The sequence below is a fragment of the Octopus sinensis genome, linkage group LG5 (genome assembly GCF_006345805.1).
Source record: "Octopus sinensis linkage group LG5, ASM634580v1, whole genome shotgun sequence".
In the NCBI taxonomy this organism is placed as follows: Eukaryota; Metazoa; Mollusca; class Cephalopoda; order Octopoda; family Octopodidae; genus Octopus; species Octopus sinensis.
Genome location: NC_043001.1, coordinates 70,864,986 through 70,875,789, shown reverse-complemented (window position 1 = coordinate 70,875,789; position 10,804 = coordinate 70,864,986).

Here is a 10,804-nt window from a genome sequence, read left to right as displayed (position 1 = left end):
AGGCTCTCATGGATTTCGATCTTAACTGACTGGTAGTGTTATCATGTATATTGTTTTGTCTTGGTATAAAAGATGAGCTACAGCAAATATTCTGCTCAATACCACGATTTGCTTGTCAGTTGTTTGACTTTAACCAGTTGAGCATGCCCTTTAGTAGCTGACGATGTGTGCATCTCTGATCACGAGCAAAAGTAGTGGGGGTGCATCATAGCCATGTTTTGAGAGAAATTCTTTGGGATTTGAATAATTCACCTCTGGAAGCATGGGTGCTTTGTTCATCATCCTTAAACAAACTTTATTCAGAGACCTTTTGAGCAGGGTGAGCTACTCAACCTGAAGAAAATCCTAACTGGTCCTCACCTGCAAGATAAAGCGCTGTTTATATTGATATGAGATCACTGAGTTGCGCAAATGTGGTTGCGATGCGTGTGCCTGGTGTACCATTATCAGACGAGTAGTCATGATGTGTACATTGGGCTACGTATATTTTACCCCAGTATCACTATGATGACATGCGCTCAACGACAACAACAGCAGCAACAACAACAACAACAACAATAATAATCTGTTATTAGCCACAGAAGCCGACAAAAGTAAGAGTGGATATTACAATACATGAAAGACAAAGTGGAGTTACATAAAATGTCATGTAAAAAGTTGATAATGAAAAATATAACAAAGAGAATGCCTAAAAGAAGCAACCAACTCAGTGCTGCATTTGGCGACCCCGCGAAACATCCACAAGCAGTCCGACCACTAGGTCGAGAACTCTCTCCCCATTTTTTCTTTCTTTCTCAGCCTTGGAAACTAAAAAGCACATGCTCAAAGTAGACCCGTTGACACATAGCATCTTCTCCACATTAACCCACATTTCCACAAATTTACTGGAAGTCAGCGCTTCTTTCTTAGCCCCCACTTACCTTTTCAGATGGTATATGAAAAAGTTGATGACAAGTAGGCCAAAGAGAAAAGTATCTGCCTTCAGCCCCTTCAGTCTAGACTACCTCACAACCTCTTCCGCTACAGCCACAGCGGGGCAGACACGTCCTATACGTGATAGCAGATGATCGGCATAAACCAATATATCAGGTATGTTAAAAAACTAAGGGATTCTACTTTTATGGCCCTTTTTTAGCTTAAACCAGCATGTATTGCTGACGATTGACCCTGTCAAAGCTTTCTGAACTAATTCTTTAATCTGGTCTCTGTAAGCTTGTTACGCCGGGAGTAACATGTTCAGCTCACGGCTCAGTTAGTCTAGATTCATTAATGGCTATTAAATCTAATCCTCGTGACCAGAGGACGTTGAGTAAGTGACATTGTTTCCAAGGGTACCCAGGCCACGAACATTTATTCAACCTATTTTGAATATGACCATTTTAGTGTCTGATAAGAAGAAAAAAGAAGATTATTTACCGTTAGCACTCTGCGGGTGGAAGCGAGGCAGATGTCCTACTCCTTAGGTGGAGTGTGGTCGTTTCCATGACCAAGGATATATAGATGCTCTAGGACAATTTCGTGATGAAGCCCCCAACCGCCTGTGGAAATTTGGATTTTATGTTGCTGTATGTATATTGCGATGTTTCAAGTATCTGTATGTGAGGTGGCAGTGTGTTGTCCGTAGGGGAAACAGGATCAGTCATTCTGATCTCTGTATTTTTCTCTATGAATGATATTAAGTTTGTGTTGTCTGTGTTTATGGCTGTGCGTTTTGTGTATTTTTGTTATTTACGTTTACTTTTTGGGTTGATTTTGTTGTGTCTGATATTGTTGACTGCATCTGGGGTGTTAGTAGTGGTGGTGCTATTGAAGGTGTAAGAGCCGTGGGTGTTGGTGTGTTGTTGTTTCCGTGTGATTTTGATTGCTTTTTAGGGATAGTGCCATCTGGAAGGCTGAGTTGGTCAGGAATTTGTTCCAAAACGTCTTGGTTTATTTGGATCATTATTTGCGATTCCTTACCAGTGTAGTTGTTTTTTTCTTGCTTCTCTGCTTGGATGATTCTGATTTTATCCACCAAGTCGAGAAAAAAGGGCACGACAACTCAGTAAGCATTAATTTTTGCTGGTATCACCAGAATTTTTTGCCTTGGTGATGCGCCGTCCCAAGTATGTTGGAACTAGGATAAGTTCAGAGTTTCTCAACTGGGCTGTTGCTCTGTTTTGCTACGTCTTCTGCAGCAAATCTAACTTCAGTTGTGCCATGTTTCTCACCCCTCACCAGTCACGTTACGCCTTTCCAAATTGGTTGCAAGCATTTTTCAACTGCTTGCGTTGTGGCAGTTTCTATACGTTTATTTTTTAATGATATGGTTTTGTACACTATGGTACGTTTTTTTGTTTTCTCTATAATCTGTGGTGGTACGTTTATTGAAACACAAATTTCACTGTTTCTTTTTAGAATGTTTCTGTAATCTTTGAGAGTTTCTACAGAAACATTTATAAATTCCTTGCTTCGCTTTGCTATTGAAACAAAAACTCCGCTGTTTAATGCACTGAGTTGTTGTTGTTGTTGGGTGTTCAATGTGTGAGTGCTAGCGGTGGTAGTGGAAGGGCTTGGATTCACAGGTATTGCAGAACTGGCTACTGTGACCTCCTTTAGCTGAATTACCTTACACTTTTCCTTCTCTTTCTCGCGTTTCTTTATTTTTCCATCTGTTGCGCAGCATTGCACATGCTAGCTAGACGTAGGTCTTCCCTCTCTATGCTTTTTAAGGAGCAGAGTGGGCGGAGACAATTAACTTTTACACATATTTTGCTGTCTTCCGCTAGCAGAGTGATGAAGTCAAATAGAAAGGAGGAGCTGACATTCTTCTCCAAGTACATTTTTACAAATTTCAAAGATGAAAAATTTAAAAATGGAGATTTTGAATTGAAAATTCTACTCGAAAGATGGAAAAGGTACGCCTCGCCGCTCAGCTTAGCAAGAGCCAGTCAGCCTGACCACAGACATGTAAAAAATTTTCAGAAACAACTATTTTATCTGTAAACATTGCACAAAAACTTGCAGCTCACGAACACACGTCCATCCTCTTTGAAATACACGGACAGAGTCAATAATAATAATAATAATAAACCAGTTGAGCATGTCCCTTAGTGGCTGACGATATGTGCATCTCTGATCACGAGCAGAAGTAGTGGGGGAGCATCATAGGCATGTGTTGAGAGGGATTCGTTGGGGTTTGAATAATTCACCTCTGGAAACATGGGTGGTTCTTTCAACATCCTTAAACAACCCTTATTCAGGGACCTTTTGAGCGGGATTGGCTACTCAACCTGAAGAAAATTCTAACTGGGCCCCACCTGCAAGGTCATGTGCTGTTTATCTTGATATGAGATCACCATGTCGCGCACATATGGTTGTGATGCATGTGCCTGGTGTACCCTTATCAGACGGGTAGTCATGATGGGTATATTGAGCTTCGTATATTTTACCCCAGTGTCACTTTGATGGCATGAACTGCTCTCTCACTCAATAATAATATTTTAAAAGGATTACTCTTTCACTCTTTTACTTGTTTCAGTCATTTGACTGTGGTCATGCTGGAGCACCGCCTTTTACTCGAGCAAATCTACCCCAGGACTTATTCTTTGTAAACGTAGACCTTATTCTATACGACGGGCTTCTTTCAGTTTCTGTCTACCAAATCCACTCACAAGGATTGGTCGGCCCGAGGCTATAGTGGAGGACACTTACCCAAAGTGCCACGCACTGGGACTGAACCCGGAACCATATGGTTCGTAAGCAAGCTACTTTATTTCATAAAAAATTGCCATAAGGGCATTACAAAGAGCAGCTGCCGGCTGGACATATACATTGATGAGATGAATGATGAAAAGATTGTTCTGTTTTTTTAAACAGAATAAACGAAGCGAGGTATTGTACTTCTCACAACAGTTTTTACAGTTTTTGGACTTAATAGTCTATTACAAATATTAACATGCAAAAAGTATTCAATATACAATCAACACTTGTCCATTTACAAATGAGTTGCTGAGCCTCTTACACATTATAACACTGAAGTTTTTCAACCTCTTGTCAATTTTCTACCTCATAATCGCTTGTGTCCGTGCATTCCGCCATAGCCCATGCTTCGTTTAAAATCAAGGCGGGGTCCGAGTTGGCGTCACCCGGCAACGAGCGATATTCCTCTTTTAGTCCCTTCAGCATCATAAACAGGCGTAACGTTATGACATCCACAGCTATCTGCGGAGGCCATTCGGGGTTCTGTGTGAAGGCCAAAGGTATTCCCTCGTAGTGTTCTTTCACTATCTTTTCCACCTCTCCGCCTCTATAAAAGAAGACCAACAGTTTCAGGTCCATCGGGTCCAGGTTGATCAAACTTACCGTTGGCGGCACAATTCCCGCCAATGGTGTCTCCCCCACTCCGATGGCACAACCGACGAGGCTCCGTGACATTCCGGCGTCGTGTCTCTGACTGCCGGCAATGTCCCGTTTGTTCTCCTCTTCCTCTTTTTTCTTCTCAACTGGAGGAGGGTGCGTCTTCTCCGTGACCTGGAGATTCGCCTCCCCTTCCTCATCCCCAGGATCCTTCGGTGAGCACCCATTATTGCTCTCCTTCTTCCTTTTGCGGCTCTTCTTTGAGGAGTCCTCCGTCTCTTCGGCCGCCTTCATTCCCTCATCTACAGAGGACTCAGTCAATCGCTCCGGGACTTTGCTTTGCCCTTGAGAACAGTTCTTTTTTATATGGCCAGGCTTCAAGCACCGAAGACACTTGGGAGGGGGCGTCCCTCAAGATTCACCGGATACTTAGACCCGGCAATTCTCAAAAAGTCTGGATATACCAAACTTTCGGCTGGCTGTGTCCATAGGGTCAAAACAGCTTTTGATTCCTTCCAGTCAGCAGCAGGAAGAATATTTACGCTGAGGAGCTTGGCGCTACTGCCACCCAGACCCCGGCGGATAGTATCTCCTATCCACTGGTGTAGGAGACAACTCTGGGTGGCAAGCCTCAAGCCCAAGCCCTCGTCAAACTCTTCCCACAATAAGTGGGAAGAAACAAAATTTCCTTACCCTCCAGGGGCTGACTTGCAAATTCACAGGCCACTTCTGGGGAGTCAAACAGCAACCACACGAGTAATAAACTTGATTGCTGGCTTAAATTCTGCCAGCTCACTTTCGATTATATCCTTTCTGAAAACGGCAATGGCGTCGAGGGTCCTAGAGTAGGTCCTCAAAACCACTGTCTTACTTTCAAGTTCTTTTAACCATTTTTTGGTGGTGTAATTTCCCACTCCACCAACTTTTCATTGTTATTTGCCATGTTTTTTTTAAAAAGAAACCAAAAATGCAGTTGTTAAAATATAAAATAATCAAAGAAAAAAGAAGGAAGAGGAAAAAAGTCAAAACAAAAGGAAGGAGAGAGAAAAAAATTAACATTTCAATAAATTTTTTTATTTTAAATCAAAGATAGAAGAAGAGAGAGCAACAGTTCAAACTACAGCAAATGCCACTTGGTACTCCAGGCCAAAATTTAACACAATTGTAAAACAGTTAAAGAATCATTCCAAATTTCTTCTAGGTACTCCTTAACAGGAACAACACTATTTTCAAACAAAAGTTTGGCAGGATACGCCCACCAAACCAATAATTTTCACAATTAAGTGAATAATATTTTCACTCAGCCTCCGGCAGACTAGAGCCTAGTGAGGACTTGTTGCTTGCAAAAATAATTTGCAACATACAACAGGTCCCCACTAGACCCCAACAATTCTTACCTTACGTCTGAGTATTCAAAAGTCTTCAATTTAAGACGGCTTTCAAAAACACGTCTTACATCTTCGGTGTCAAGCACAACACTGACTTGCACATGCGCAGAAGCAACCTGTAAGCAAGCTACTTACCACACAGCCACTTCTATGCCTAACTCTTCACAAAAGTAAACAGACAAAAGCGCGATGCGATTGCAATAGCTATTTTGACAGCCAACCTGTCAAGTAATATTTGTAGCCAGTCTAACATGCCTGTCCGTTCGAGCGGACTCTTCTGCGATTTTTTAACCCCAAGAAGACATCTCCTGTAGCTGGTTAACGATGCACAGCTGCATAATAAAATTGCTATCAGGGGAGCGAACTCCTACCTTCTCCTAGCGACGGGACCAGTAAACCAGTACTGGTTTTAGGCTATTTTTTATTTTTAGGCTTTCATCCTTTGATTTACATAACTTACACTGGGAATCCATATGATTTTGTCATAGATTTTATCTGTCAGATTCTAGTACTTTCTCATTTCAATGACTTTTAATGTCTGGCTATCTGGTAACTAAATGACTTCACTGCTGACTATCTGTCTCCTCTTTATAACTAGGTAATATTTTAGGTGTTGTACCAAACGCACCAATTCGAACAGGAATTACTGGTATCGTTGTCTACCACAGTCCTCTCAGCTCCCTGTGATCGATTCTGATATTTTTCATTTACTTCTATTTCTTTGATGTTAACTCTACTTTCATGGGAAATCGCAAAAATTTTTATCTTACGCTGTACCTTTATTTTGTACTCTATAATCATAGCTGGTTCTCTTGTATAAATAGTGTTCACTTTTTCATGAGGAAGTCCCACAAGACCTTGTAATTCCCTTTACCTATCATAGACTCTGTTTTGGTACATACCACTATTCTGTTGTTTTGAAAGCACACACACGGCTAACAAGCCTGCCCAGTATTTTACTTTCATAGTCATTTCTGCACTTATACAACTTGTGTGCTAGTATACTGCACTCAAAATATGATTGATACTTTCGTCTACTTTCCTACAGTTTCTACATTTACTATCTAAATGAGTTGTGTCGGTCTTTGCCTATATCATTCTCGAATTATTGTTGTTGTTGTTATTATTATTATTATTATTATTATTATTATTATTATATTATTATTATTATTATTATTATTACCATTATTATTATCATTATCATTATTATTATTATCATTATCATTATCATTATCATTATCATTATTATTATTATTATCATTATTATCATCATCATCATCATCATCATCTTCATTATTATTATTATTATTATTATTATTATTATTATTATTATTATTATTATTATTATTGTTATCATTCAGTAGTTTTATTTTTATAACGTGCTTTCACTTCACTACCGAGCGCAACTCTATGTGCCTTGGGTATGTGCTGTAATTTGTTGTGATGATCTGATGGTTACTGTATTGAAAGATTTCTGTGTAGGATGTGTGCAGTGCCTAGTAGTGCAAATTTATGTATGTTATGTGTGTTTGTAAGTCCTGGTATTTTTGTTATGTATTTGTCTGAATATAATTTTATCATGCCTAATGCACCTACTATGATAGGAATTGTTTCTGTTTTTAGATTCCACATTCTAGTTACCTCTATTTCCAGGTCCTTGTATTTTGAAAGTTTCTCCATTTCTTTTAGAGACACGTTGTCATCTGCTGGTATTGATACATCAATTAGAAAGCATTTTTTTCTTCATGATCTCTGACAACTATATCTGGTCTCTTGGCCTTAATTTCTCTATCTGTGTGTATTGGCATATCCCAGAGTATGGTAGCTTTCTCGTTTTCTGTGACCTTTTCTGGTGTCTGCCTATACCATCTTTTTTCTGTTGTTATTCCATAATGTTGGCGTAGCTTCTAGTGTATGTATGTTCCAACTCTGTCGTGTCTATGAATATATTCCTTCTTAGCCAGGACTGGGCAGCCAGAAATAATATGATTTATTGTTTCTTGTCCATCTCCACATATTCTGCAGTTACTTGTTATATTTCTTTTCCTTACATGTTTTTGGTAAGTTCTGTTGAGGAGGCTTTGGTATTTTGCTGCAATTAAAAATCCATCTGTCTCTGCTTTGAGTCCTGAGCTTCTCAACCACTGCTTCTGAAGTAGATATTTTTGCAGAGTTATTTTATAGTAGTTTTCCAGCTTTATAAGGCCTCTGTCACCTTCTTTACCTTGTATATATACAGCCTTTCTATGTCAGATTTTGGGTGATGCATCCTAGATCCTGTCAGTATTTTAATTTTTTTCCTATCTATTTTAGATAGTTCATTTAGCGTCCAGTTAAGGATATTGTAGCTGTAAATTATAACTGGGACGGCTAAAGTGTTAATACCTATTATCTTGTTTTTAGCATTGAGATCTGTTTTTAGATCGTCTATAGTATTCTTTTTTATTTTCTCTTTCATTTGTGTATGTTGTGTCTTACCTAGTTCATGGATTTCTACATATTTGTAAGTTTGACTTTGGTCTAATTCTCTTATTTCATTGGCTTAATCTAGTGTGATGTTGCTACTCTTAAGTAGTTTTCCTCTTTTCAGGGTTACTTTGGCGCATTTTTCTAATCCAAATTTCATATCTATTTCTTTGGTGAATCCATGAACTGTCGTTAGTAGTATTTCCAGTTGTTTGTCATTTGTAGCGTGTAGTTTTAGGTCATCCATATATAAAAGGTGGCTGATCGTTTTGCCGTAACATTTATATCCGCATCCGGTTCTGTTTAGCATATCAGATAGAGGTGACACTGCCAAGCAGAAAAGGAGTGGAGAGAGCGTGTCTCCCTGGAATATTCCTCTTCTAATGGGGATAGCTTTGGTTTTCACGAGTCCCCCTTTTGTTTGGAGCTGTAGCACTGTTTGCCATTTATTCATAGAGTGTCCTATGTATTTTATAATTGTTGGTGTTACTTTGCTAATGGCTAGTGTTTCGAGGATCCATGTGTGGGGGATGCTATCAAACGCCTTTGTGTAGTCAATCCAGGCCATACTGAGGCCTTTCTTCTTTCCGTGGCTGTCTTCAGTTATGGCTTTATTGATCATTAGTTGATTTTTACAGCCATATGAGCCTTTGCGGCATCCTTTCTGCTCTTCTAGAAAAAAGGTTGTTTTCGTCCAGGTGCTTGTTTACTCTTTGTGATATTACTGCAGTAAATGGTTTGTATATTGTAGGGAGACAGGTTATTGGTCTGTAGTTTTCTGGTTTTGCTGTCTCATTGGATTTGGGAATTAAGATGGTTTTCCCCTTCGTGAGCCATTCAGGCATTGTCTCTGGCTCTGCCAGTATGTGGTTAAAGTTTTCAGCCAGCTTTTTGTGCATTCCTGTAAGATATTTCAACCAGAAGTTGGGGATCTTGTCATGCCCAGGTGCCTTCCAGTTGCTTAGTCTTTGCAGTGCCTGGGTGACTTCTTCAGTTGTTATGGGGATCCAAAGTTGCTCAGATGCTGAGTTTGTTGTTTTAATACTCCTTTCTTTTGGTTGTTCTTTCGCCGACCGTATTTCTTTCCAGAATTCTTCCACTTCTTCTGCCGTTGGTGCTGCAGTGATGTGTATTTTATTTTTGCCAAGTTCTTGGTAGAACTTTTTGGGGTTGGAGTTGAACTGTTTGTTTTGTTCAAAGTAACGTTGGCGTTTCTCATACCGGCGGATCCTTTGTGCTTTGGACGAAATGCTTTGATGTATTCCACCCGTCTCTACGTTCTGAGTTCAAGTTGCGCAGAGGTCGACTTTACCTTTTCTCCATTCGGGGGTAGATAAATAAAGTACCAGTTGAGCACTGGGTCGATGTAATCGACTAACCCTTTCCCCAAATTTCAGGCCTTGTGCCTCTAATAGAAAGGATTATTATTATTATTATTATTATTATTATTATTATTATTATTATTATTATTATTATTATTATTATTATTATTATTATTATTATTATTATTATTATTATTATTATTATTATTATTATTGAAGCAGCGACCGGTCAGAATCGTAGGGACGCCTGTGAAAATTCATTGCGGTATTTCATTTACCTTTACGTTCAATGTTCAAATTCCACCAAGGTCGACTTTATGAAGCTTGTCCCTCTCGCATGGGAGATGCGTTGAATAAAGATATATACGATTGTCAGCAAAAACACATTCCGGAATGTAAATTTAAAATGCATTTTATTACATATAATTTAAAGAATTACAACTCTGTATTCTTCATTAAATATATATATTCAATACAACAATAATATAAAGAATTACATCGTCATATAATTACCATAAGTAGCGTAGACGCTGCTTTCCAAGGGTTTGCATAACGTGCGTTTCAGCATGATGCGTATCTGAAAATATACGTCTACTTTGAGGTACTCAACCAAAATAATATACTTAGATATTATACAGATCCAAAATTGGTTAGTGTTTCATGTATGAATTGTATATTATTATGAGGATGATTATTAACGTTTGCACATTGTCATTCTTCTATATATGGATATCACATTTATATTACTCCTAGCAAGCCAAGACCACCAGGCTACTAAAATAGCAGCCAAGTTTAACAGATATTACACCCTACATTCTTAAAAACGACCTGATACGTGGTGCATTGTCTGTAAATATGATGAAGCAACCATAGATAGAACCTCTTGATAATAGGAGAACTTAAGCGTAGTTGTTCTGTCACTGACCACAAATGATAAGTTCCCTCCTATGTATATTTCAGGTAATTGTTATCACTGTCTCCACCCTCTTAGTCCTCATCCACAACAAAGTATACCATTCGATAATTTCTATTTAACCCAAGGCTTCTCTTAATCAAGCTGGCCATTGATCAACCGCAATATAGCTGCAACCATCCCCTATGTTATGATCTACTGGCCAAAAATATACACGTCAATCTGTTTTGTAAGAAAGTTGACTGATATTTGAGGGAATTAAAACCTATATTTTTCTTTGATATTTAAACATAATTTTATATACTTAGTAATCAATCAAAGAAGTTATATAAGAAGTTAATATTTTATATTTTGGCTGCTATAGCTAGCATCCAGAG